Source organism: Ambystoma mexicanum, chromosome 3p (assembly GCF_040938575.1).
Source record: "Ambystoma mexicanum isolate Mex_15411 chromosome 3p, UKY_AmexF1_1, whole genome shotgun sequence".
In the NCBI taxonomy this organism is placed as follows: Eukaryota; Metazoa; Chordata; class Amphibia; order Caudata; family Ambystomatidae; genus Ambystoma; species Ambystoma mexicanum.
The window spans coordinates 353,774,552-353,799,632 of NC_090925.1; the positions used below are offsets into that span (position 1 = coordinate 353,774,552).

Genomic DNA, 25,081 nt, shown 5'->3' on the forward strand with positions numbered 1-25,081 from the left:
TGAGGCCCACTAGTCTCAAGATGACCTGCAAAACGAGCCATCCGTTGACCTGCTTTGATCTTGCTGGGCTGCAAACCGCCAATACCCAGGGACCTCACACCAGTGTGCGGTGGATGGTCTTCCGAAGTAGGATTTCATCCTTTGGTGGACTCCTGCTGGACCTCCAGAGACACGATTTGAATCCCTTAAGTGCCCTAACCAGAGTGCAGGACCGAGAGGGAGAATACAACAGCAATATTAGTTCATTAGGTATCTGTAAAAGGGTGCCAAATCGGCAGAGCTGTGAAACTGAAGAATCCTTTGTTGGAAGCCTCCCCCGTCAATTGCTGCTGCCAGTTTCCCTTCATTGTCCATTTCTTCAGTCTCCAGTCCAAGAACCCAAGGACCTGGTCCTGTGCTGTTGCACCTTGAAGGCATCCACCCAGAAGCTCTTTTCTGCTGAGGTACTGTGTTGGCGTGGGTAATACTTACTTTGCGTCTTGTGGGAATCCTATGAGGGGGTGATTTGTGTGGTTGGGAGTTTGCCTATTCCATTCGCCCCAGCCTAATGCTGGAACGCATATAGGGAGCCTTCTGTGAAGTCCCTAACCCCTTTGGAATTCTGGTTTGCTGCAACTGAGCCCTATCCTGAACTGCCTACATCTGGCCCCTAGAGCACTAATGTCCCTCTTCTGCCAGTGAGACCATTCATGCTCTAGAAATGGGGAAGGACTTTGAGGCTTCTGTCTTGAAATCTGTAACAAGTGTTTAAAGAACGTACACTGATTGTCTAAGAGTTAATACTTCCCTTAACTGCTGAGGGTTTTCCCCTCACAGTGCTGAGCACATTTTTTGGATATTTCGGTATGTCGCCACTCAATCACTTAACTTCCCATGTTTAGGTGGTTATAACGCCACCAAGTAATTCTGGAGCTCTGGCTGGCCTGTGTTATAGCATTTCCCCACCAGGGAGCCCCAGCAGTGTGCCAATACCGCCCCAGACGGAAGGCCTAATGCAGCCCAGCCGGAATTACAGGATGGTTGGGGGTGGTGTCCCTGGCCTTGGGGCGGCTGTCTCCCATGTGGGTTGACCATCCCCAAGTGCAGCAGCAGTTCCAGGGAGCCCGAGCAGGGTCCCCAATACTCCCTGGAGGTAAAATCTGTAACACAGCCCAGCCAGAGGTGCAGCCTGTGCTTGGGGCTGGTAGACCCATATGGGAGACAGCCGCCCAAGGACATCACCCCCACCACCCTGAAGCTCTGGCTGGCCTGTTACAGCTTTTCCTGACCAGGGAGCCCCGCAGTGTGCCAATAACTCCCCAGAGGGAAAAACTGCAGCGCAGCCTAGCCAGAACTCTAGGCCGGTTGGAGGTGATGTCCCCGGCCTTTGGCATCCGTTTCCCATGTGGGTCTACCATCGCCAAGCACAGCGGTAGTCCTGCAGAGTCTCGGCAGGATTCCTTCCCGAAGGGAAATTCTTTTTTTAAATCTTATTTTTATTGCCAATCTTGCGAGTACAACAGAAAGCGATTGGAGACAAGCAACCATAGCATGTACACAGTGAATCTGTTATGACATAACCCCTACATAGCAACCGCAGCCATTCCCTTAGGGATAACCAACAACATTGCATAGTTTGTCTTTAACCCCAGTACATATCTAATCACATCTGCAGTGCTGGCCAAGTAGGAGCGGGGGGAGGGCGGGAGCGTGCCCACATTATTCAGTTTCTTGAACCCAGGTCAATGCCACCAATCATTTCTTTACCTGTGTTTTTTTTAATCCGTCCACTTCAAGAGGATACTTCGTTTGCCCACCATGCCTCCCACATTTACAAAGGCTCTATGTATTTTGCGCTGTAGACCATGTCCATATACCAAACAGTGGGCCCCTCGTGGGCACTGTTCCAAAGGCTAACCCACCACTCTGGACAAAATATCTACTATTTTATTCCAGAAGACTAAGGCGACGGCAGTCCCAAAACACATGTAAATGATCAGCAGGGGCGTATGCACATCTAGGGCAAACAAGCTCTTCAGTTTGAAACATTTTGGTTAGTCTGGCTGGGGTGTAGTGTAGCCTATTCTGTATGTTGCATTGCATAATACATAAACAATAGGTGTATCCTACCCTTTGTTAGACTAAGTCTAAGTTTAAATAATTGTTGAGGGAGCAAGTACTCGACTATTTCTTTGCGAGAGTGCTAAAGATCTTATCAAACCACTAGTGCTAGTATTTGTCCACTTTCTAGTGAGGATGATAAGGTTGGAGGGAGAAAGAAAACCAAAACAATGTGTTAGCCACTAATCATTAGCAGGTTGGAGACAGTAAATCAAAAACTCAATTTGGAGAAATAATCTAGTCCAAACATTTGTGCATTTTCTACAAAGTTGTATTAATATTTTCAATGTGCATACGATAAATTCTGTGCATTACATAGGTTCAGAAACAGTCATTTAACTTCATGAATCTTTAGCTACAGGAAAGTAAGTGGGAAAATTGTAGACATTTTTGAAACATATTCAACAACATGACAAACTGAAATTCAAATGTCAACAAAAGTTCTTCTACATATGATAAAGGAAAACTTTTTTCAGAGGAAAGATGAAACTAAAAAAGTCGTTGCCCCTAAGTGTGAGGGAAGTGCTTTTCTCTTTTTATCAAGTTCTTTCCCTTTGAGACAGTTCCTTTTGTCTTGATCTAAGTTCAGGGCTTCAATGTTGCCCTATCAACGGGTCTCTATGTGGTAAAAGAATTCTTTGCCAACGTGATGCTTGGCAAGCTTCTCAAGCACTTCACGTTTCGGCGGTCTTTTCAGCATGCGCCTACATCCGCCTTCATTAGGTCATGTTAGTTCAAGACCCTGTGATTGCATACAAAACACAAAAGGAGAAAAGAAAAGCTTTTTTTAAAAAACGAGGAGAGGTTGTAATTGTCTCTCACTTAACCAGTCAGAAAGCATTTTCTGACGTAGTATTATAGTTTGTGTACCTCTGCTCAATCGGCTGGAGATTTGCCTGCCGTGGCATTTATCCCAAGGTCTGGGTTTGAGTGTGGTCCGGAAGGTTGAGACACCCCTTCTCCTACTGTGGGGTTGCTGCTGTGCCACGTAGTGGCACTTAACGTCTGGATAACGTTGTCCGAGTTCTCTTCTTAGGTCCTGGTCTGTATATAGAGTCCTGTATGGTACCAGGAAGGAAGCAGGACACAGAAGAGCAAGAAAGAAAGAGAAGAAAAGAGGGATGTATATTACTGCCTCGTGGTAAGCTGATGAGCAAATGGGTGAAAGCCACCAGTGTAGGCAAACATCTTTTCCTACCTGCACCATAGTCGTGCATGGAGCCTGGGTGGAAAGGTAGGCTGGGAGAACTGGAGAGGTGTAGTTGGGACACTGCCCTCTTGTGCTTGGAGTCGAGTCGATCAGATTTTATCCTTTGGAGGCTGCGTGGATGCCGGAGTGAAATTTCACGTATGAATCAGCCTATAGGGAAACAAAATGAGCCCATGTATGTTGTGGCTAAGAGCGTGGTGCAGTGGCACGGTACACAGCCTATGTGCAGAGTGGGTCTGTTCCAGCGCGGCCAGCTGTTAAATGACTCGCCTGGAGCACTAGAGTAGGGCAAGGGAACAAAACTTTGTGCGCGAGCCCCGTGAACATATCCCATGTATTGGGTATGTGGATCGTATCATGGGGCTGCATGTGGGCACTTCTGGGCTTGTTTGGTCTGCACAGAGGATGTGCATGGGATCGGCAGACTCGTGGCTTTCTCTGTCTCCCGGAGTCGCACTGTGCAGCGCGGCGTACGTTGCTATGGTAAAGGAAGCCGAGCTCACGATTGGAGCCCCGGAGCAGAGAGGCCCGGATTACAAAAAGACTACTGACACTGCTGGGAAATGTAGTCTAAAGTCCGGACATGTGCCTTGATGAGCAGAGCTGGGTGGATTAAACGTGCCCTGATGTCTGGAAAGGTGCTGTTACAAGGGATTTTAAATAGTGGTACGTGGTGGGTGAAAACTGCCCTGGATACCGCTTCTGTAATGGCTGAAGGGCGAGCCAAAACATTCCCGAAAAGGAGTTAATTCATCCTGTAGGTAGAAACTGGAGTGAAAGAAGGGTGCTGGGTGTTGCATTGTTGTGATAGATGATGCATAAGCCTACTGTATACTCCACTTATTGATAAAGGCTGAAATCTGGCCAAACAGTTACAGCTACAGGGTGTATTTGTCCTGTAGGTGGGAGCATAAGTGATGCCACCTACGGATAATGTGAATGCTTCAACCCGGTGGGTGAAGTGTATGGCTCTGCTCCTGTGTATGACACGGGTAGTGTTCGCAAAGGTGTGTGCGGAGTACACAGAGCCTGTATGTAAACTGTGTTATGATCTGAGGATCAGGCTCCCCTCATCACAGGCAAGGTGCTTAATGTGTGACCGGATGGAAGGCTTTGTTTTGTCCCCGATGGTGCGTATCTAAACGATGTATCTATCGTGATTCCTTGTAAAGAAGACTGTTCTGGAGGTTAGGGCCTCCTTTTACTCTTTCTAAGACCCACCATTTGATATCATTGGGGGTATGTCTTGCCTCCAAGAAATGTGCTACTAATGGTGCTTGCAAAGTCTTGCACCTAATCTTGGATCTATGCTCTGAAATCATCAGGTGAACTGATCTCATAGTCTGTCCGACATATTTCAGACCGCAAGGGCACTCAATGCAATAGACAACTTGAGCGCTTTTACAGTTCGTGAAATCCTTCAAAATCCAGTCTGTCTAATTTTGAAAGATTTTATTTTCATCGTGAAGCGGCACGCCACAGTTCTCGCATGGATAGTGTCCTTGTATGGGGCGGAGTGTTCTCTGGCCTGCGTTGGAAGGTTCAGCTTGGAATAGAGTGTATCAGGTGTTCTAAGTTTTTTGCCCGCTTGTAGGCGAATCTGGGAGGTGCGTGTTCCGGGTGGTTCAGTTTGGCAATGTGCCAGTATTTCTGGATAATTCTCTTTACCATTGCTGTGTGTTTGCCATGTGTGATGGCGCAGGTAAGATGATCTTCTCCCTTGGTGGTTCCTTCTCCTGTTTCCAGGAGGTGGCATCTGTTCATATTGAGGGCTTTCTTCATAGATTAAGAAGTCTTTTGGGGTACCCCCTTTCCCTTAGTCACCCAGGGAGATTCTCTGCATGGGTTTGAAAGTCTTATCTGTGTGCAGTTTCTGCGTATCCTTAAGAATTGACCAAAGGGTAAGTTGTGTTTGGTATGCGTAGGGTGGTTGCTTGTGTGGTGGAGCAGGGTGTTCCTGTCTGTGCTTTTCCGATGAAGGTTGCAGATCAGTTTGCCATTAAGGTGTTGAATTGTCAGATCCAGAAAAGTGATCTTGGATTTGTTGTATTCTATGGTGAACTGTATGTCGCTGTTGCATGAGTTGAGCCATTCCCGAAATTGAAGAAGTTGATCCAATTCTCCTGACCAGATGAAGATAACCTCGTCTATATATCTGAACCAATGGTGTATCTGGTCTCTCCATTGGGTCAGTCTAGAAAACACATATTGCTCTTCGTATTTGGCCATATATAAAATGGCCAAACTGGGGGCGAATGCTGCCCCCATAGCAGTTCCTTTTGTTTTGTAGATATATCTGTTTATCGAAAGTGAAGAAATTCCTCTGGAGGGCTAGGGACATTAGCTCGATAATGAAATTTGTTGGTACCCTATCTTGAGTAGGGTTGCTGGTGAGCCACTCTCTGGTACATTCGATAGCAGCTTCTTGGGGGATGTTCGAGTAGAGCGCTTTGATGTCCATAGTGACCAGATATTGAGTAGCTGGGTCAAAGGGTAAGTGCTCAAATACGTTGATGGTATGCGCAATATCCCTCAAGTACGTGTTGGTTTGCATACTTAGTGGTTGCAAAAATGTGTCCACAAATTTACACAAGGGCTCTAAAATTGACCCGCAGCCTGAGACAATTGGTCTTCCTGGCAGGTCAATCGAGTCCTTGTGTATCTTGGGTAGGGCGTAAAAGCATGGCGTTCTTCCCCCTGGTGTTGTCAGGAAATCTGCTTCCCTGGATGTAATCCAATTTCGTTCCAGTGCATAATTGACAGTTTGTGAGATTTCAAGCTCAAGATCTTTGGTAGGGTCTTTGCGGAAAATAGAATAGCATGCACGGTCTCCTAGGATAGCTAGTACCATTTTCTTATATTGCATGTTGGTCCTGATTACTAACCCACCGCCTTTATCCGCTGGCTTAATAATAATGTCCTTGTTATTTCGTTAATCAAGGAGTGCTTGTTTTTCTACCCGGGTTAGGTTATGAAATCTTCCCGTGTGTCTGGTAATCTTTCTGGCCTTTAGTTTGGAGAAATCTTGTAAGACGCATTTCTCAAACGTCAGAAGTTCATTGGGGATCTGGCCATCTGCTGGAGTGAAGGTGGATGGGACGTGAAGCCCTGTGTCTGTTGCATCTCCTTCTGTTGGATGTTCATTGAAATATGTGCAGTGTCTCACTTTCCTCAGGAATTTACGGATCTGCATAAACCTGAATCTGCATAAACCTGAATCTTTTAAGGGATATCCTCCTGGTATGGGAGCACATGTACGACCATTGGGCATAAAGGATGTGTTTGCAACCACCAGAGTTAACTATAGTTAACTATATATGCCAATTCCAGTGTTTCGGGAGTTCATTTGGTTACATAGGCCATCTGTTGGTCATAGCTGAGCGGACACAGTAGTTTTGGAGGAAGTTCCCCCCCCCCACCCCAACATTCACAAGCTCGGGCTTCCATGTGGTCGGTGAAATTAATTTCCCTTCGATATATAAATCAGCCAATGCTCTATAGCCCAGCCCCTCCCATCTTGGTTTCACTGCCCTGTCCCATGTTGGATCTATTTCCGGGAATTTCCACAGTGGGAGCCATCTATAATATGGGTGGGGAACCCCTGTAAGGGCGAATATTGCATGCCAAGCTTTCATCGCGGAGGCAACTGGATCGAAAGGGCTGCTGTCTTATTAGCGTTTGTCCAGCTGTTGTCTTGATGGGACAGTCCTGCTGGTAATACTTCAAATTTTACATGAGGTGGTGGATATTCCGTCATACAGCATATGGCCTACTGGGCCTGCACAGCTATCCAATATAGATCCAGATGGGGGTCTGAGAACCCTCCTTTCACGTATATGAAGGTAATCTCCTCCCACGTCTTCCCGACCGCTCTGAAATGCCATAGAAATTGTGCAAATCGACCAGGCAATTTGGCGAAGTACAGCTTGCCCGGCCATAATGGGACATTAATGAACGTATATAATATCTTAGGCAGTAAGTAATTTTAATTAGTGAGTGTTTGGCTACAGTAGAGTCGGAGGGATCTCCATTTATTTCATTTGTTTTCAACATGGGCGTTAATTGCTGGAAACCACAACTTTCAAATATTTAATGTGATCGGGAGACCAGGAAGGATCAGTGTATTTCACATGCATTTTCCGGCAATGGAAAAACCTCATTTGGAAAATGTAATGGTGAAGTCGGAGAATTCGTCAATTTGTTTAGCATGAAGCATAGAATCCCGGTTGGTGTGAGGCTTTCTAACAAATAGCATTGCATCATCAGTACACACGGAGATCATTTTGGGAGGGCCAGCCAGGTGTAAGCCCCGACGACCGTGACATGCTCTAATGAAGTCCACCATGGGCTGTATGACCAGGGCGAAAAGGATCGGGGTGTGGGGACAACCCTGCCAAGTGCCTCTTTCCAGTTGGAATGGTTCAGACATGCACAAGTTAACCAGTACTCCTTGCTAACAGTTGTGTATATAACAATTTGCTACTGTGTCATATCCAGCCCGAACCCCATTTTAGTGAGCACCCCTATTGAGTATTCCCACGAAACCATATCGAAGGCTTTTTGACCATTGAGTCACTGCAATAGCACTTGCTTCCGGATCTATCCTGGCCATGTCAGACGTCTAATATTGAGGGCCGTAGAACACCCCATTATAAACCCAGCTTAATTGTTGTATACTAGATGTGGGGGAAGGCGATTGGCTAACTATTTAGCGTAGATTTTATCGCTATTCATGAGCGAAAGGGGCCTAAAAGAGCCACAATCGTTGCTACGCTTGTTGGGTTTTAGGACTGATCACAGCCTCGTGCAGCGACTCGGATAGTGTTGTGGAGCGATTCCTCCCACACCAAAAGGAGGTTTGGGGCCACCAGTGTCGCTTACTCCTGATAGAATTCCACAGTGTGACCATCCGCACCAAGGGCTTTCCCTTTAGGCAAGTTGGTGATTACCGCTATGATCTCTTCAAATGCGATGGAGACCTTGAGTTTTGCTCTGGTCTGGGCCTCAAGGCATGAAAGTGGGACGTTGTCTAATAGTGTGTGAATGGCCTGCTTTAATCTCGGGCCAGAACTTTTAAATCTCCTAGCGCACCCCGACATAGCCCCGCTGAATTTCAGTACATATCACGGGGGAGTGGTCTGCTAGTGTACGTGGCTTTGTCGGCATCCAGCACTTCCCCCATAAGTGCGCTAGACATAAGGAACATATCGATGCAGGACGACATGTCATGTACTGAAGAAGAAAAGGTGTATTCCATGGTTTGTGGATGGATCCTGCGCCATGCGTCTCACAAGGCTAGTGATTGTATAAGGAGAATAGACAGCGGGCTGCACTGGGTAGGGGGTTGAGGCATGGCGTTTGATCTGTCCATTACAGTCTAGAATACATTAATCGCCTCTCCACACTACAGGTATTCCACAGTATCCAGCCATGATTCCTCCAATAAGGACCCGATTCGGGAGTCCATGTTAGAACTGTGTGTTTACAAGCACCAATTTGGTTCCTTCAAGAACACAATGGACCACCACATACCTCCCTTTGGGGTCAGTGTGCTGCCCTCCCCCCCCCCCCCACATATTAGGGATTTGTGTAGGAGTATCAGGACACCTCTGGATTGTGAGGAGTAGGAGCTATAGTGCCTATTATTCCCCTATGTGGGGGCTTTACCACAGTACACCTTTCCTTAGCATGGGTTTCATGAAAGATTCAAATATTTACCCCATGTCTTTGAACGTAGGACATCACTGCTGTGTTCAGGTGAAGTTCCCAAGACCACGGACATTCCAACTCATTATTCTAATCTGTTGTGCCATAACCAATGGAACATTACATTCTGTACATTGTGGTTATCAATTGACCAGCATTCTGTGTACCTTAAGAACATATCTTCTAAGTATTTCCTCCCCCTGTATCGCCTGAACTGCACAATTGGCGCAGAACTTTACACCCAGGTCCATTATAGTACTGGACCAACTGCCCCTCAACCTCCCAACCCATACCCTCCCTAACCTAGCAGTGTAAGTCGTTCCGCCTCTACCATCCCCACACCCATGGCCTACCCCAACAAGGCCCGTTTCTGGCATCAAAGTAGAACATTTTGTAACGCTCACCTGATTACCGCAGAGGCGCCGGTCTTGACTGGGCGAATACCGTATCTTCAAAGGTGATGTGTAACACACGGTTGGCTCTTTGGGCTGGACCTCTGTGCACTGTATGTCTGACTCGAAGTGTAAGATGTCTGCAGATAGAAAATATGGGATTAATGAACTGGGGTTATTGGGTGTCTCTCTTCTTCCCCTTCTCTTCTCCTGTAGAACCCCAAAGGTTAACGCTCTCACCTTAGGTAATTGAACGCCGAGCTCTCCATCTGCCTCGGGGCAGGGTGCCGTAACCAGTTTCTTCACTGGATAAGGGTGCAGGCCTATTGACCTCAGAGGACTGCTGTCCGTCGTTTACTGCACAAACGGTAGGTTCCGAGTATTTCAAATGTCTTTAAAAGTCTTTTGTAATGATGTCTCTTGTTTTGCAGGGTTCCGGCGATGGCGGATGACGGGCTGAAGTGAGTTGAGGATGGAACCCGTGTGAGGAATAGAAGCACCTGGAAGCACGTAAGTAAGCGCTTGTTGCCTGCTTCACGATGCGCACTAACTGTCCTTTTATCTTGCAGGTACAAGGTCGGAGCTGCTGAAAGGTGCCGGAATACCCACTGGGTTCGGCGTGGGAAGGCGTAATGGCACGTGAGTAATAAAGTTACCCAATGTCTTTAAACGCACCTTCTTTTGTCTTTCAGATGCGGGATGCAGCGCCGAAGACCTCCGGAGCACGCGAAGAGTAGGTAAGCCTTTGTCTTTCAGATGCCGGAATGCAGCGCGAGGCGTTGGTGACAGCCGATGGACCAGGTAAGAGAAGCGCTGTCACTGAAGACCGTAATGCTAACCTGTTCTTTCTTGTCTTTATAGGTGTTGCTGAAGACTGGATTCAGGATGGTAAGCCTTTTTCCCTTAGGCCCAGGATCAGATGCAGAAGACACGATGAGCGTTCTGCTGCAGAGGATGCAGAATAACGCAAAGCAAGATTCATCCATCGGGTGTGGTTTAAATAGCCTCCTGTAGTGCTTAGGTGACTCCTTCCACAGCCTCGCCTAGGTAAGAAAAGAGTTCCTGCTTTCCAGAGGAGTTCCAGTGTTCTGAACCTAGGGAGTGGCTCCTGCCCCACCCAACAGGAAAAGTAGTCCCAAACAGAAGAGGATTAGAGGCTCAACTGGCAGGTAAGTAAGCAGCATGGTCTGCTGCAGGTAAGTCCACCCAAGCATTATGAGCCCGGCGCTTCCAGCGCTGGGACTGGGCATATTTATGAGCCTGGTGCCACTGGCGCCAGGACAGGGTCCAAAAGGTCCCAATTGGGACTGGTTGGCACTCGGAACCTGGGTTATGGGTCTGCTTCCAAGGGAGTTGGGTAAGTCCTGACCTTTTGGAAGCAGAGATCATGACACATTTAACGTAGCAGCTGCTGCAGGGAAGCTGTTGCTGCTTGGCTCATTCTGCATGGTCAATGTAAAACCAGTGTGTCAGATCTGTAGTGGCTGCAAATATCTTCACAGGTACTAAGTGCTCGTCTTAGAAGTAAGGATAGCTAATGGCATGATCACAAGAATTCCTTCACGTTGATGCAGAAGCACCTTCGCTGTTTACCTGGTTATCTGCAATCATTATTTGAGCCTGCAGGGACGATAAAGTACATCTTGTCACAAAATTGAAATTTCAGTCCAGCTGGAAACCACTTTGCATATTGGATGTTGCGGGTATGAAGTAATTTCTTGATTCTGTTGAACTGGCGTCTTCTTGCTGCACAGACTGAGAAATCCAGGAAAATGCATATGGTCTGGGAGCCCAGTTGGAACTCCCCCTTTTCTCTGGTGAGGCATAGGAGCAAATCTCTGTCCCGGAAACTGAGCACCTTTGCTATGATCGGTCTTGGAAAGTCACCTGGCTTTGGCTTGGGACCAAGTGTCCGATGGGCACGCTCCACTGTAAAGAAAGGGGATAGCTCTGAACCGTCCCAACAGTTCCTTGAGTAGGTTTTCAAGTGCATGTTCCATGCTTCCAGAAATCCTGTCTTCAGGGACCCCAACACTTCTGAGGTTTCTCCTAGAGTGATTCTAAATCGCCACATTTGGCTTTTACAGCTTTCATGTCTTTTACTAGCGTCCCCACCGTGTTGACGCACTGAACCATGTACTCCATCACCCAATCCTTGTTTCAGCCTCAGTGATACGTACGGCTTCTTTGGCAAGTTGTGATCTCATGGAAGCAACATTAGCCGTGATATCATCCAGTTTCTCCTGCAAAGCCGCAAATTCCTTTGCCATGGCTTCCATCATGTGGGTGATGTCAGGGGGTGGGCTCATTGTCTGGATTGTTTGACCCAGCTGGTAGAGGGTTCAGGGTTCTTGTGTGGGGCCGCTGTTGTGAATTTGTCCATAGCCCCAGATTTTTTCCATGTGCCTCTTGTCATAGTGATTAGGCTGGGTAGGCTCTGAGGAGCTGTCGGGGTTATGAATTGGGAAGTACCACTGGTCTGGTGGATTTCCTAGATTCATGTCAATTCACCTTGGCATGTGTGACCCTGTGGTGGTTAGCTTTAGTTGGCTGGTGTGTGATGGACCCAAGGGGTAACTGGGGCCCGACCAGGAGGATCGGTTGGCACAGGCAACCCCAATGCGTGGGCCTAGAGTGAGTTTCTAAGGACACAAATGCAAGTGTGGCAGGACCTTCATTCGCTACTCCCCTGTAGCGGCCACGCAGTCGTAGTCCCAAATCCGGTAACTGAGGCCACCTATACAATCTGGAGATGAATGGGTGGACTGCTGTACAGGCATTTTCAACTCGCTGTCTGTTTGCCTGCATTCCCAATTTGATATGTTGCCACAGGTTTCTCCCCCAGCATTGATGTAGCCTTCTTTGGCCCGGGTCTGTGAGGCTCCTATATAGCCTTGGGCCAAGTCTGTACTCCGCCCCAAGCAATTCAGGCTGCAGTTATCAGGCGGGCAAGCACTGCAGTGTTTATCCCACCGGTGATATCTGCCCTATATATGGTTATGTTGGGGTTTGTTTGCCACCTCCTTATAGTAACGGATTGAGTATTAACCCCGTGCTCCCTGACAGAATGTACGGCTCAGTCCCAGGGGGATGGGAGCCAACTGTTCTATTCTGGGGCGTGTAATTGCAGGTCCAGGTGCACAGCGTTGCCCAAGCGCAGCCAGCCATGCAGTCAGATCAGGGAGAGTAACGATGTACTTTATCCATTAGTGCTGTTATGGAGAACCACGAACCGGGCCAGAACAGCACCACATGTGCTACCAGTAACGCAGGTCTGCTAGTGCTCTACCTCTGCGCTCGCCACCAAAGTTCTGGGGGGGGGGTATCTGGTTGGCGTGCACACCACGACGTTCAGGACCGGTTGGCCTGGAACAAGAGATCTAGCAGGGGCCCCGGTGCAGGAGGTTGCCAGCCGGAGAACAGGGAAGACCCGGAGCAGACCTTCTCGTGTTGTGGGGCTGAAGCACTCACCAGCTGTCTCCAGCACATATAATGTGCAATGTTTCTCCTCTCCCCCCACCAAGCCAGCACCAAGAGGGCCACCGGGACATCCACTGCAATCCTTAGAGCGTAGAGCTGTCATCTGGCGCCGGTGCAGCCTTGACTCTAGAGCAGATCAGAGGTCTTGGTGTCCCTTGCCCAAATGCACGCTGCTCCGATGCGCTGTACAACAGCTCCTCACCAGGGAAGGGACATGGCAGCTCCCTGCGGGTCATGTGGGTTCCAGTTTACCTCCAAATTTGGGTCGCTTAGTGTAGCCAGTGTAAGGAAACTGTGCCCCAATTTAAGGGAACCGGGGTGCCATATAGCAACCACTAGTTAGTTTTCGATGGGCTGTTAGCAGAGCTCAGAAGCTAGTCGGCCATTACGCTGGCTACTCGACAGCGCCCCCGTCCCCTGAAAAGGAATTTTTTATAATGCAGCCCAGCCAGATCTCCGGGATGGTCTGGGTTGATGTTCCTGGCCTTGGGCGGCTGTCCATGTGGTGGACTGCCCCAAGCGCCGCAGCGGTTCCAGGAAGCCTCGGCAGGGTCCCTGTCCTTTCCTAGAGGGAGGAGCTGTAACGCAACCCACCCAGATCTACAGGGCGGTGGGGGGGGGGAGTCATGTCCTTGCTCTTGGGCAGCGGTCTCCCATGTGGGTCGACCAAACCCAGCCTGGAGCTCTGTCTGGGCTGCATTACAGCTTTTCCCTCAACTGCTGCTGGACTTGGGGACGGTCAACCCACATGGGAGACAGCTGCCCAAGTCCAGGGACATGACCACCCCTTACCTCCCCAGAGGGAAAAGCGTTAACGCCGCCCAGCCAGCGCTTCAGGATAGTGGGGTGTGGGGTGATGTTCCTGGTCTTGGGCGGTTGTCTCCCTTGTTGTTTGTGTCCCCAAGCCCAGCGGCAGTTCCGGTGAGCCTCAGCAGGCTGGGAATCGTAATCCGATGCTTTGAAGCAGATCTGGTCTCCACCCCGGTGTCATCTAGTGCCCAGACGGAGGTGGGGGGCAGTGATGACTCCTTGCTGCTTCTGCCACTCTCCTCCTCTGGAATATCATAGGAGAGGCAGTTGCCTATCTGATGTTTTAACACAAAGTGTAAAACTGAGACCGAAGCTCCAGGTAGAACATCTGACTTTCTGATTATTTTATGCCACTAGAAATGGGGTTGTGGTGGAAAGTTCCCCTTCTCTATGCTTGTACTATATCGAGTACTGGAGCTGAATATAGTTCCCGGTGGGGACAAACTTAACCAGTGGTCTGCTCAAACAGCTGATATTCAGCATCTAATAAAGGGGGATCCTATGGGGCACAAGAATCAGAAAATCCTAACTGAGAGGTGGTACCTAATAACTGGTTGATCCAAAAGGCCCAGTTGTTGCAGGAGCTAGCATCTTGCCTAAACTTTGAGGATCTATGCTTCTGGCTGACGTTGGCCGGATATTGGACTCTACACCCTTGTCAATGCCGCAGAAGCTCCAAAGCTTAGATTCTAAGAGAATTGATAAATCCTCTCAAACTTCCATCATCTTGCCAGCAGGATCGTTATCAGGAATGCCAAACAGACTCTCAATTTTGCCCACTTGAATTTAGTTTCGCAGGAGAAACTGTCCCTGCCTACTGCTCGGAGGTCGAAGGTTTATCAGTGGGCACTGTTCTCCTTATTAAGTCCGCTGTACACTTTGTTTCCCTACCTTGCATGGATCCAAGACTTAAGAAATCAGACATGGAAAAAATCAATGATACTAATCTTAGGATCTTTAGTTATGGACCCCCGAAATATAATCATCACCAATGTTAAGAAACAGGAACGGTTTGAATCAAGGGAGGCCCTTAAACATTTTAGCTCGGTTTAACCTGAAGATAGCACCCAATAGCATGACACCCCCAATCCAGTTGGGCTGGGGGGGGGGGGAAGACTACCACCTTTTATAGAATATATTTAAAAAAATCTCTATTGTACGATTTCACCGACTTTAAAAGTCCTACCCCACCAAAAGACCTAAAACAAACACCACGAAAAGTTCGGGACTATCAAAAGTCCGAACCTTTCGTGGTATTTCGGTGGGGTTGGACTTGGGGCTGGGGCCGTTGTTCCCCGCAACACCCCGCTCACTAGTTAGCGGGGTGTTGCGGGGGACAACTCCCAGACCTCTGCCAAATGAAGAGACCAAAAAAGCAGTGCTGCAGGGTTGTCCCCACAATACCCTGCTCTCTATGCTATACAGCATAGTGAGCGGGGTGTTGCGAGGGGAAACCCCTGCAGCTTCTGAAAAAAAGGGACCCTGCGGCGCCGGTTCGTGATCACAGGAGTGAAAGGGAACTGGCGCCGCAGGGACAGAGCGTGAAGGAAAGGTAAGTAGGGTTTGGTTATGTTGGGGGGTGGTAAGGGTGTGGGTGGGGTGTGTTGTGGGTGGGGGTGTGGGTTTGTAGGGATTTTAAATGTGTGTTCGCATCGCATGGGAAATGTACAAACCTTCTCTGGTTCGCACATTTCTCATGCAAACATTTCCGTTGCAGACTTTGCTGTGACGGAAAAATCACGCAGATTCAAAAAATCATTAGTGGTCCAGTGAGCACCCACCCCTCAGTACAACCCCAACCAAAAAAAAGGGCATTTTTTGTCTTCGTTTGCCCCTTTGCTAGGGGCAGATGGGCACATTAGTGTGCCCATCTGCCCCCAGGGTGGGCTAAACGTACTGTCCCATGCTTTAGGGACAGGAGGGGCAGCTTATATACTAAGTGACCCCCTGACCCACGCTGGCCATGCTTCAAGGTAGGGACTTTTGAAAGCGGAGAGGCTCCCCTTTCCAATGACACCGCACTCGATCAAAACTGCATAGAAACACCAGAGATCGAAGGAGAATCCTACCTTCCATTTCACTGCAGTAGCCAGAAATGGCTGCAGTGGTGAAATTTACATTCAGTGTCAAGTCAGCGCGCAGCTAGCTCGTCCTTGGCACTTAAGGGGTTAAAGTTGCCTTTGTTCCTTTGGAAGTATAAGTTATTTTACAAACTTTGACTTGTGGTTCACTCTTCTAAAAAGGGTCTGTAGTATTAACATTTCTAAAGTGAATGAGTGTAAAAACCTTCCAGTAGGATTTATCCAACTTGATTAGCAGTGTGCTCTTATAAATCTGTTGGGTTTTGCTTTCCCTGATCTGCGTTAGTGCATTTCTAGAGCAGCCTTGGAGGTAGGAACTTGTCGCGCTCAGGAGAATTAAACGTGCTCATGAACATACCCATAGGAAACACCCCTCAACTAAAACTGCTTACCAAGAAGCAAATGGAACCTACAAAAAAGCCAGCATTACCCATAAAGCTAATATTTTTAACGCTTGGATCAGTAATGCTGCATCCGATTCCAAAGAACTCTTCTCAATTCTTAAAGAACTGGAAAACCCAATACCACTCACTAATTATACCAACTCCAGCAAAGAGTGTTGTAACACCATCCAAGATGCACTCGCTGCTAAAATAAACCTTCAAAACAAGATCCTAGCTAAAAAACAACTTCTAGAGGATAAACGGGACACAAATAACCACCTACCCACCTTCAACAAAAACACCAAACCTATTTTCCAGTTAACTCCAGTCTGACAAATAGTATTCAATACTATATCCAACCTTAAAGCCTCTAATTGCAAGGGAGACTAGGTACCTGCTAAAGTTGTCAAATCCTGTGCTCATATGCTGACGCCCATCCTAACCAAATTTATAAATGTCTCCTTTGATACAAACCTGGTGCCAGCCCGCATCAAGGAAGCCTGGGTAACCCCACTGCTAAAAAAAAAACAGCCTTGACCCCACTGTGCCCACCAATTATCGACCCTTAACTACGCTCCCATTCCTATTGAAAATTCTTGATAAAATAGTGTATAAATCAAGTCCAAGCACACTTGGAACAGAACCAACTCCCTGCTACCAGACAATCTGGCTTCTGGCCCAAACACAGTATGGAAACAGCCATCCTGGATCTCAAAATAATCCAAATGGACACTTATCAGAGACTCCGGTAAACTCAGCATCCTACTCCTATTAGACCTATTGGCAGCGTTCGATTTGGTGGACCACAAACTCTACAAGATTAGCCAAAAATTTCAACTTTTCCCAGAATGCCACTACATGGATCAAATCCTTCTTGGCGGAACGGACCTAGAGTGTCCATAGGTAAAGCAGCTGCTGACCCTATACCAATCCCCATTGGCGTTTCACAAGGGTCCTGTCTATCACCCACACTCTACAATGCCTATACCAAACTCCAGTTTGCAGCATTGGATAACATGTATGTCTTCTATACCAACTTTGCAGATGACACCCAGATCCTCATCTCTATCAGGGAACTACATCCAAGACAAACTAAACAAACATAATCTACTCCATAAGCCAGAACTGGATGGCCTTAAACAGTCTGTGCCTTAACGATGACAAGACAGGGTCTCATAGTGGGCTCTCAGCCCAACATAAACTCTCTTATCTCTGACTACACTTCCATCAATATAGACGGCACCATCATCCCAGCACTGAAACTTGTTAAAACCCTAGGAGTCTACCTGGACTCCAGCCTCACACTAACTAAACATATCAGCACTCTTGCATCATTCTCATCCTACACCTCTAAACTCATCTCCCTCAGCCGCCAATTCCTGACACCGACTAACTTTATTACACTGGCCATCTATCAAGACTCTATTACTACAATGTACTTTTCCTAGGTGCCACGACCACCAACATCAATAAATTGCAGTTGATACAAAATAAAGCCTTGAGAGCTGCACTTGGAATAAGAAAATCAGATCACATATCCAAAATCCGCAGAGAGCACCATTGGCTACCCATCACAGCTAGAGTTATCTTTAAAACTCTCTGCATTACATTAAAATGCCTCCATGAAAAAGCACCCATTTACCTAATTCGGAAATTTGCCAAAAAAAACAATACCAGAATCTTAAGATCCAACAACCAGTCACTTCTGTTATTACCGCGATTTTAAGAAGACGAGAACAAGGGGCACTAGTTTCCAAAATATAGCCCCTAAACATTGGAATTTACTTCCACTCGCCATCAAAAATCAGGAAACCCTATCGGGTTTTAAAAAAAAACTGCTGAAAACCTGGTTATTTAAACCAAGATCAATTACAAAACCAGCTCAACGCCCTGTAAATATGTATTACTTGTACTATTTTCCTCTTGGTTGTATATCCTGCTTTGTTATATTTTACTGCGTGCCTCCATCTCTACACTTTGTACCATTGCCAGTGTTACTGTGCCACCCAGATGGCTTACTAAATGTACACATTTCTCAAGTTATCTGCAACCTCGCCGTGATACCGAAGGGTCTGCTGGGCGAGTAATAAATGTTATAAATTGAGTTGCTTGTAGCACCTCTTAAAAGTACGAGTCCTTACTTGCTGGATGCCATTATTAAAAGTATAATATGTTCCTTACTTACCATGACATACATTCTTAGTGTATAAATAGGTTATGCTTTCCCTGAACTGCTTTAGATTTCTTCTCAAATAGTCGATTCTTATACAATTGTATCCTTGTTATGACATGCTGTTGGGTAGCGGATAGTTCATGTAGCAATAGGTTATGCTGACCTTGAATAGCTGTTGCTCTTCTTAAACTTTAACTGGGTTTGGCTTTCCCCCAATTGCTTGGTGCACTTCTAAAATGGTGTACTGTGTTGTTATTGAGTAGCTTAAAGCCCCTCCAGAAAGTATCAGTTACTTGATTAGCTTTGAACTGTATTCTTACCAGTAATACTGGTGGTGTAACTATCAATTCATAAAAGAAGAAAGTTGCATTTGGTGCAATATATCCGTGCAACAAGCGAGTCTATAACTGAATAACACTATATGTTATGACCAATAGGGTCTACTGCCCTTGAATTATTGTAATATAAACATAACCTGCTTTTATTCCCTAAGAATAGCATATTGCCTTTCTGAATGGATAACTATAGGTTTAACCCACCTTGAAATGCTGAATGCTATTCTGAATGGGGTTATACCTTGGTTTGTAAACCCTAAGTAGTGTGGTGGTTTTTATAATTGTGTTTAAAACTTATGTGAATAGTACTTCCCCAAGATTTGTCTTGGCATACTGTATTTAAAATAAGCATTTTGTTTGTAATATTTCGTGGATCAGTGTTTGGTTTTGCTACAATTTCTTTGTACTGACTTATATCCCTATCTCCCTCCTAAGATGAGCCTAGCTGCTGTCCATGCTACCCAACATTCTTGGGTGGTACAGCCTTATACTAAAAGTGGAGTTTTGTTGTTCTGCCGTAGTGCTTCTGAAGTCCAACTAAGGGCTTAATAAATCCACATGTCTTAACAAGCATGCTTTGGCAGGCCAACAGTTGTGTAGGCATTGAAAAGGCACTTGCGAGGCACCGCCGTAGGGGTATTAATTACCCATTGTTGGTAGCAAGTGCAAAATAGTGTTGAATACCTTAGCATATAATAGCGGTGCCTGCCAAAAGCTTAAAACGTATGCCCAACACAAAAATGTTGGATTGCACAATACTTGTTTCTAACAGGACTTCAGTTAGACATGGTGCTTAGACATACAGAGTGCTTATATATAGAGGGGATGAAGGCATATCTGTTATTACACCAGCAGTGCGTTTACAACTCGAACTCCCTCTTTTCAGACTGCTTTAAAAGAGGGGAAAAAAGACACTTGGAGTGCAAAGTTTGGTAAGGCTTGATTAAAGCAAGCTGAGTTCTTGTGTGGTGTTTTAGGTGGGAAATGGACATGGGGATAAGCATGGCCATGGGCGGGTGCATAACCAACCAAACACCACCTACATACTGTGTCCCTTCTCATGTCATTCCTCCCTGTGTGTACTCCAATGCAATATTTTCGCGTATAGGGGTCACAAGCAACCCCTAATAGCTCAAACGAAAAAAAAACAATCACAAGTCCCAGAACGGACATGCTGGTGTCTGAAAAGGTACAACTGGCTCAGAGTTTACTTGGCAACCCTGCCATTTCTAACATTGTTTGCTGCATGGTAGTACATGGTGTACAGGCAGTGATCAAATGTAGAGCGTGCAAGGTAAGTGGACTGAAAAGGCATGGCCTTTTAAATTAGTTTATTTTAAATCAAGGCAGGTTGACAATTACACAATATGAACTAACTTGGGCATGCTGATCCAAGGCCCCCCCTCACTACCCCCCAGGTCCTCGTTCCCACCTTCCTTTTGGTCCCGTGATGGGGTTACCCCCCCCCCCCCCCAGGTTGATCGCTTTGCATCCCCTTCTCTATGGGGCCTTTACCAAGTTTTCTTGCTCCTTCAGAGACCATCGGGCCTTGATAGGTTTGTAGGTCAGGACGGGGAAACGTTAGTCCTACTCCAGTCCCGGGGCCCAAATGTTCTGGAATCGGTGAAGAACCCCTGCATTTGCCGCCGTCCTCTTTTCCGCGATCAATATGTCCCATAGCTTTGACCACCAATGGGTCATGAGGAGGCCATGTAAAGATTTCCAATGTTCGGCCAGCAGCGTTTTCCCAGCTAGCAGGCATTGGGTCAGCAGTTTCGCCCTGTTCCCGGAGCGTGGGTAGATCGCAGGGATCGGGACTCCCAACAGGACGGGTTCTGGTTCCAGCGGGATCGTTGTCCTGGTGATTTGTGTGATGATTCCCAGGCATAGTTTCCAGAATTGTTGGATTTTCGGGCATGTCCAACACATGTGGAAGAAGGAGCCTGGGTGGCCACATCATCTCCAACAAGCGTAGTCTACCTGGGGGTTCATGTGATGGAGTCTAAGGGGCGGGGAATACCACGTAGCATAATTTTGTATGCACATTTCCTGTTGGTCACGCAGGTGGATGAGGCGTGTGCTCGGGACCAGATGTCCACCCAGGTCTGGTCCTCTATCTGGTGTCCCAGGTCAGCCTCCCGTTGGGCCATGCAGCGGGTGCTTGTTATCAGGAAGTTGCCCAAGAAGCGCCTATATAGGGTAGATACCCTGCCTCGAGTCGGAGGGGTGGGGGGGGTCCTTGAGTGTTAGTTCCAGGGCAGTGAGAGTTTGAGTCGCCGCCTGTCTGGTTTGGGGGTGCGAGCTCCAGTGACACAGTTGTATATAAGTATATCTGTCTTTCCTGGAGCTGGAACTTTTCTTTACATTGTTCAAATGTGAGGGGACCCTCTCCCGCATATAGCTGGTCTATGGTCTCCAGGCCGCCATTTATTCAATTTTGGAAGTTGCGAGGGTTCCACCCGGGTGAAAAAGCTGGATTAAGGAAGATCGGGAATTGTGGGCTCAGACCCCTCGGGACTCCCTTTCGTTTTAGTGACCAGTCCCTGGAATTTAGGGTATGTATGGTTGCTAGAAGGTCTCCCCAGTGAGTTCTGGGAGGGGGAGGGTTGGATGTGTGGCAGGAATCGCAGGGGCAGGGATACCTGTGATTGCTCCAGTTCTACCCATCTAGGGCGGTTTGATTATTTGCCATGCATGGACCTGTGCTAATTGGGCTGCCACTCTGTAGGCCTGTAGATTTAGGACCCCAGCCCTCCCAGTTTAGAGCCCCCCCAGCAGTGTTTTGTAGGGGATTCTCGCTTTTTACCTTTCCAGTTGAATTTCAGCATCTTCCTTTTTAGGTCTTGGAGGGTTGGTGCGGGGATTGCCACCAGTAGGGAGGAGCAGGCATAGAGAAACCTCGGAAGGAGGTTCATCTTGCAAGCTGTTATACGCCTCATTAGCGAGATCTCCTGGGTCGCCCAATGCTTCAGTTCTTTGAGCAGCTGGGGAAAGTTAGCTTTGTATGTGTCTTTTGGGCTTGCCGGGATGTAAACTCCCAGGTAGGGGAGCGCCCTTTTCTTCCACGTAACTGGGCACATCTTGGCCAGTGTCTCCCGTTCTTCCGGGGGTAGGCCGATGCTTAGGGCTGTTGACTTGGTAAAGTTTACTGAAAAGCCGGACATCTCTCCATAGCTGGCTATTTCTATTAGGGTGTGCTTCAGGGATGAGCAGGCCTCCGAAATCGTGAGCAGAACATCGGCGTATAGAGCGATTTTTGTGTTGCAATGGGCCGTCCTGCGGGCCTTTTTGATCTGGTTGTTTAGCCTAATTCTTTGGGTGAAAGGCTCCATCGTGAGTGCGAAAAACAGAGGCGACAGCGGGCAGCCTTGTCTAGTTCTGCAAGACCTGGGGATTGGGGCTGAGATGGATCCATTAATCCTCAGTGTCTTGGGTTTGTTGTAGTTGGCCAGTACAATCGTTTGGAATGCTGCCCCAAAGCCAAAGGCCCCGAGGGTGTGTCATGAATGACCAGTCCACCCTGTCAAATGCCTTGGCAGCATCTAGGGCCATTAAGACTAGTGTCTGGGAGTTTTGTGTAGTGAGGTCCACTACATTTAAGGTTCTCCGGATATTATCTCCTGCTGTTTGATGTAGGATGAAGCCAGCCTGGTCTGGCTGGATCTCCGGTAGGACGCAACCCAGGTGATTTGCTAGAATAGGTTTGCGTCTATATTCAGGAGTGCTATTGGTCTGTATAAGGGCAGGTGTCTCGGATCTTTCCCTGGTTTGGGCAGGAGAATGGTGGTTGATTCCTGCATCAAGGGGGCCACTGATCCCGTTTCCCTGAAGGAATTGGAGTGTTACCAAGGGGGGGAACCAGCTGGGGTCTAAATAGTTTGTAGAATCTGGCTGAGAATCCATCCATCCGGGCCCGGAGCTCGAGCTTTGAGTGATTTGATAGCTTCCTCGATCTCTTCCCCCGTGTTCGGTGCCTCCAGCGTCTCTCCATGTCGGGGAGTTGGGGCAGTGCCACACTCTGTAGATATTCCATTTGTTTCGTCTGGTCTCGTGGGGTACCTGTCATGACCTGAGTCCAGTGGTCCACCGCTAGTTGCTGTGTTTTGCGTTCTGAGTATTGAATGACTCCTTGGGAGTCGCGCAGCCCAGAGATCGTATTAGTTTGTTTTAGTTTGGCCAGTTTGGCTACCAGGATTTTATTTGCCTTGTTCTTCGCGTAGTATGATTGTTTAGCCTTAGCCATGGGTAGCGCGGTTTGCTTCGCATAGTGAGCTTCCTATTTTTTCCTGGCTGTGCGTATGGCTTGTTGTGTCTTGGGAGACCAACCTTTTTTCTTGTGAGCTTCCTCTGCTGCTCCCAGTTTGTCCTCTAGGGCTATCCGGATCTGCTGCCTGGATTGGTGGTAGGCTGCTCCTTGTGCAATCAGGGCGCCTCTGATCACTCCTTTCATGGCGTCCCAGTTATTTGCCACAGAGGTATCTGAGGTTGGATTCTCTTCGAAGAAGTTCTTGATCGCAGTTGCGGTCCTGTCCCTTGTTGTCATGTCATTGAGGATTGGGTCATATAGCGACCTTCTGCGTGGGGCGTTGAGTCCGGGGTTTTGTGCCCAGATCTCCAGGATTACTGGGGCATGGTCGGATAGGGCTCTTGTGCCGATGGATACCTCCTTGATGAAGGCGAGAGTTTGAGGGGAAGCCAGGAGGAGGTTGATCCTCGAAAGTTCGGTGGATGTAAGAATAAAAGGAATAGTCTTTTTCGGTGGGGTGAAGCACCCACCATGTGTCCACCATGTCCAGGGATCTGAATAGATGTAGGAGGCTCAGCGCCTGGGTGAAGTTGCTCGTAGTCGGGTGGTGAGATCTGTCCCTCGTAGGGTCTGGTACTCCGTAAAGTCCCCTCAGATTGTTTGGCCCTCTACAAAGCTTGAGAGGGAGGAGCCCAACGAGTCGTAGAATTTTTGTTGTCCATTGTTGGGGGCATACACCGAGACGAAGGTGTACAGGTCTCCTAGCAGGAGGCATTTCACTGCTACGAATCGACCTTCCAGACATGTTTTTGTTTCTAGAACCTGGGGGTTTAGGTCCTTCCTAAAGAGGATTGCAGTACCTCCTTTTTTAGTTCCTAAGGCAGAAAACTGGAGTGGATACAGCCGGCAGTGGAGCCAGCCCACGTCTGCTAGTAGCAGGTGGGTCTCCTGGAGCATGGCCACCGCTGCCTCCTCATCCCGAAGTTTTAGCATGGTTGCTTTTTGTTTGGTGGGAGAGTTCAGCCTATTAACGTTTAGGGAGAGGAGTCTTAAGGTTTGATCTGAGTCGGGTCCCTCTCCATTATTTGGCCTGATGGGGGGGGGGGGGGGAAGAGTTGAAAGCGGGATGGTCAGCCGCCATTGTTGGTGTGCGCGAAGAGTGTCATCCTGCACTTGAAGTTTTAACACGTGCCCCCAATGGGAGGCTGTAACTTTAACTAGCAGGTGGGCCGACATTGTGTGGACGCACCCTTGGGCAACTGGGCCAACTAGGAAATTGTTGTGTTGTGCAGCGTGGGTTTCCAAGAATTCGGAGTTGTAACCTTCCTTGGAATGTGCAACAACCGTGAGTACGTACCGCCACCGCCCTTGCCGGCGTACCTTCGTTTAGCAGTGAGATGATGGTTACTCGTGCAGCAAGGCCAGGTGGTCGGGGAGGTAAGCGTGATCTGAGTCCATAGGGCGCCAGCTTGCCTTTGGCTACCTCCTCCTATTGTTCTGTTGTGCCTTTGACCATGACCGCCTAGGCTTTGGGGAGGGGGGCAGCTCCTGGTCCTCAGTTACCTCTGGGTTTGGTGAGGAGGTCTCCCTGGGTGAAGTTGGATGCATGATTTTGTTTGCGTCCTCTATCTAATTCGTCGTACCGTGCCTTTGTAGGAGAATTAACAAAGCTGTTGGGAACAGCCATCTATAACGCACCTGTTGGTCCTGGAGAAAGAGTGCCAGAGGTCGGAGTGCTCTTTTTTGGAGGTTAAGTATTGACAGATCTTGGTAGATCTGAAGCCGAGTCCCCTGAAAAGAGATTTTGTCCCTAGTACGGCTGATGGCTGAAATGGCCTCTTTAGTAGTGAAGAAATGGACCCTGGTAATGACATCTGGGGGGAGGTCAGAATCTACTCCCCAGCGAGGGCGCAGTCTGTGGGTGTTGTCCAGGAGTAGCTGGGAATGGTCCAGATCCGGGAGCAAGGTCTGGAAGAAGTTCCCTATGTATTCCGCCAGGTTCTTATCGAGAACAGAGGATGGAACGCCTCGGATCCGGAGATTGTTGTGACGCGCTCTATTTTCGAGGTCCTCTTGTTTGAACTCCAAGATCTCGTTCTTATCTTGTAGGGGCTTTAACAGCGTGCTGGACTTCCCCCAACGTGGCTGTGTGATCTTGTGAGCGG

General features: G+C 48.0%; 1 protein-coding gene across 5 annotated transcripts in view; it reads left to right on the forward strand.

The window, feature by feature from the left end:
• LOC138580442 (targeting protein for Xklp2-B-like) overlaps positions 1-25,081 on the forward strand; it is a 247,643-nt gene that overhangs the window by 168,927 nt on the left and 53,635 nt on the right. The window lies entirely within an intron of this gene.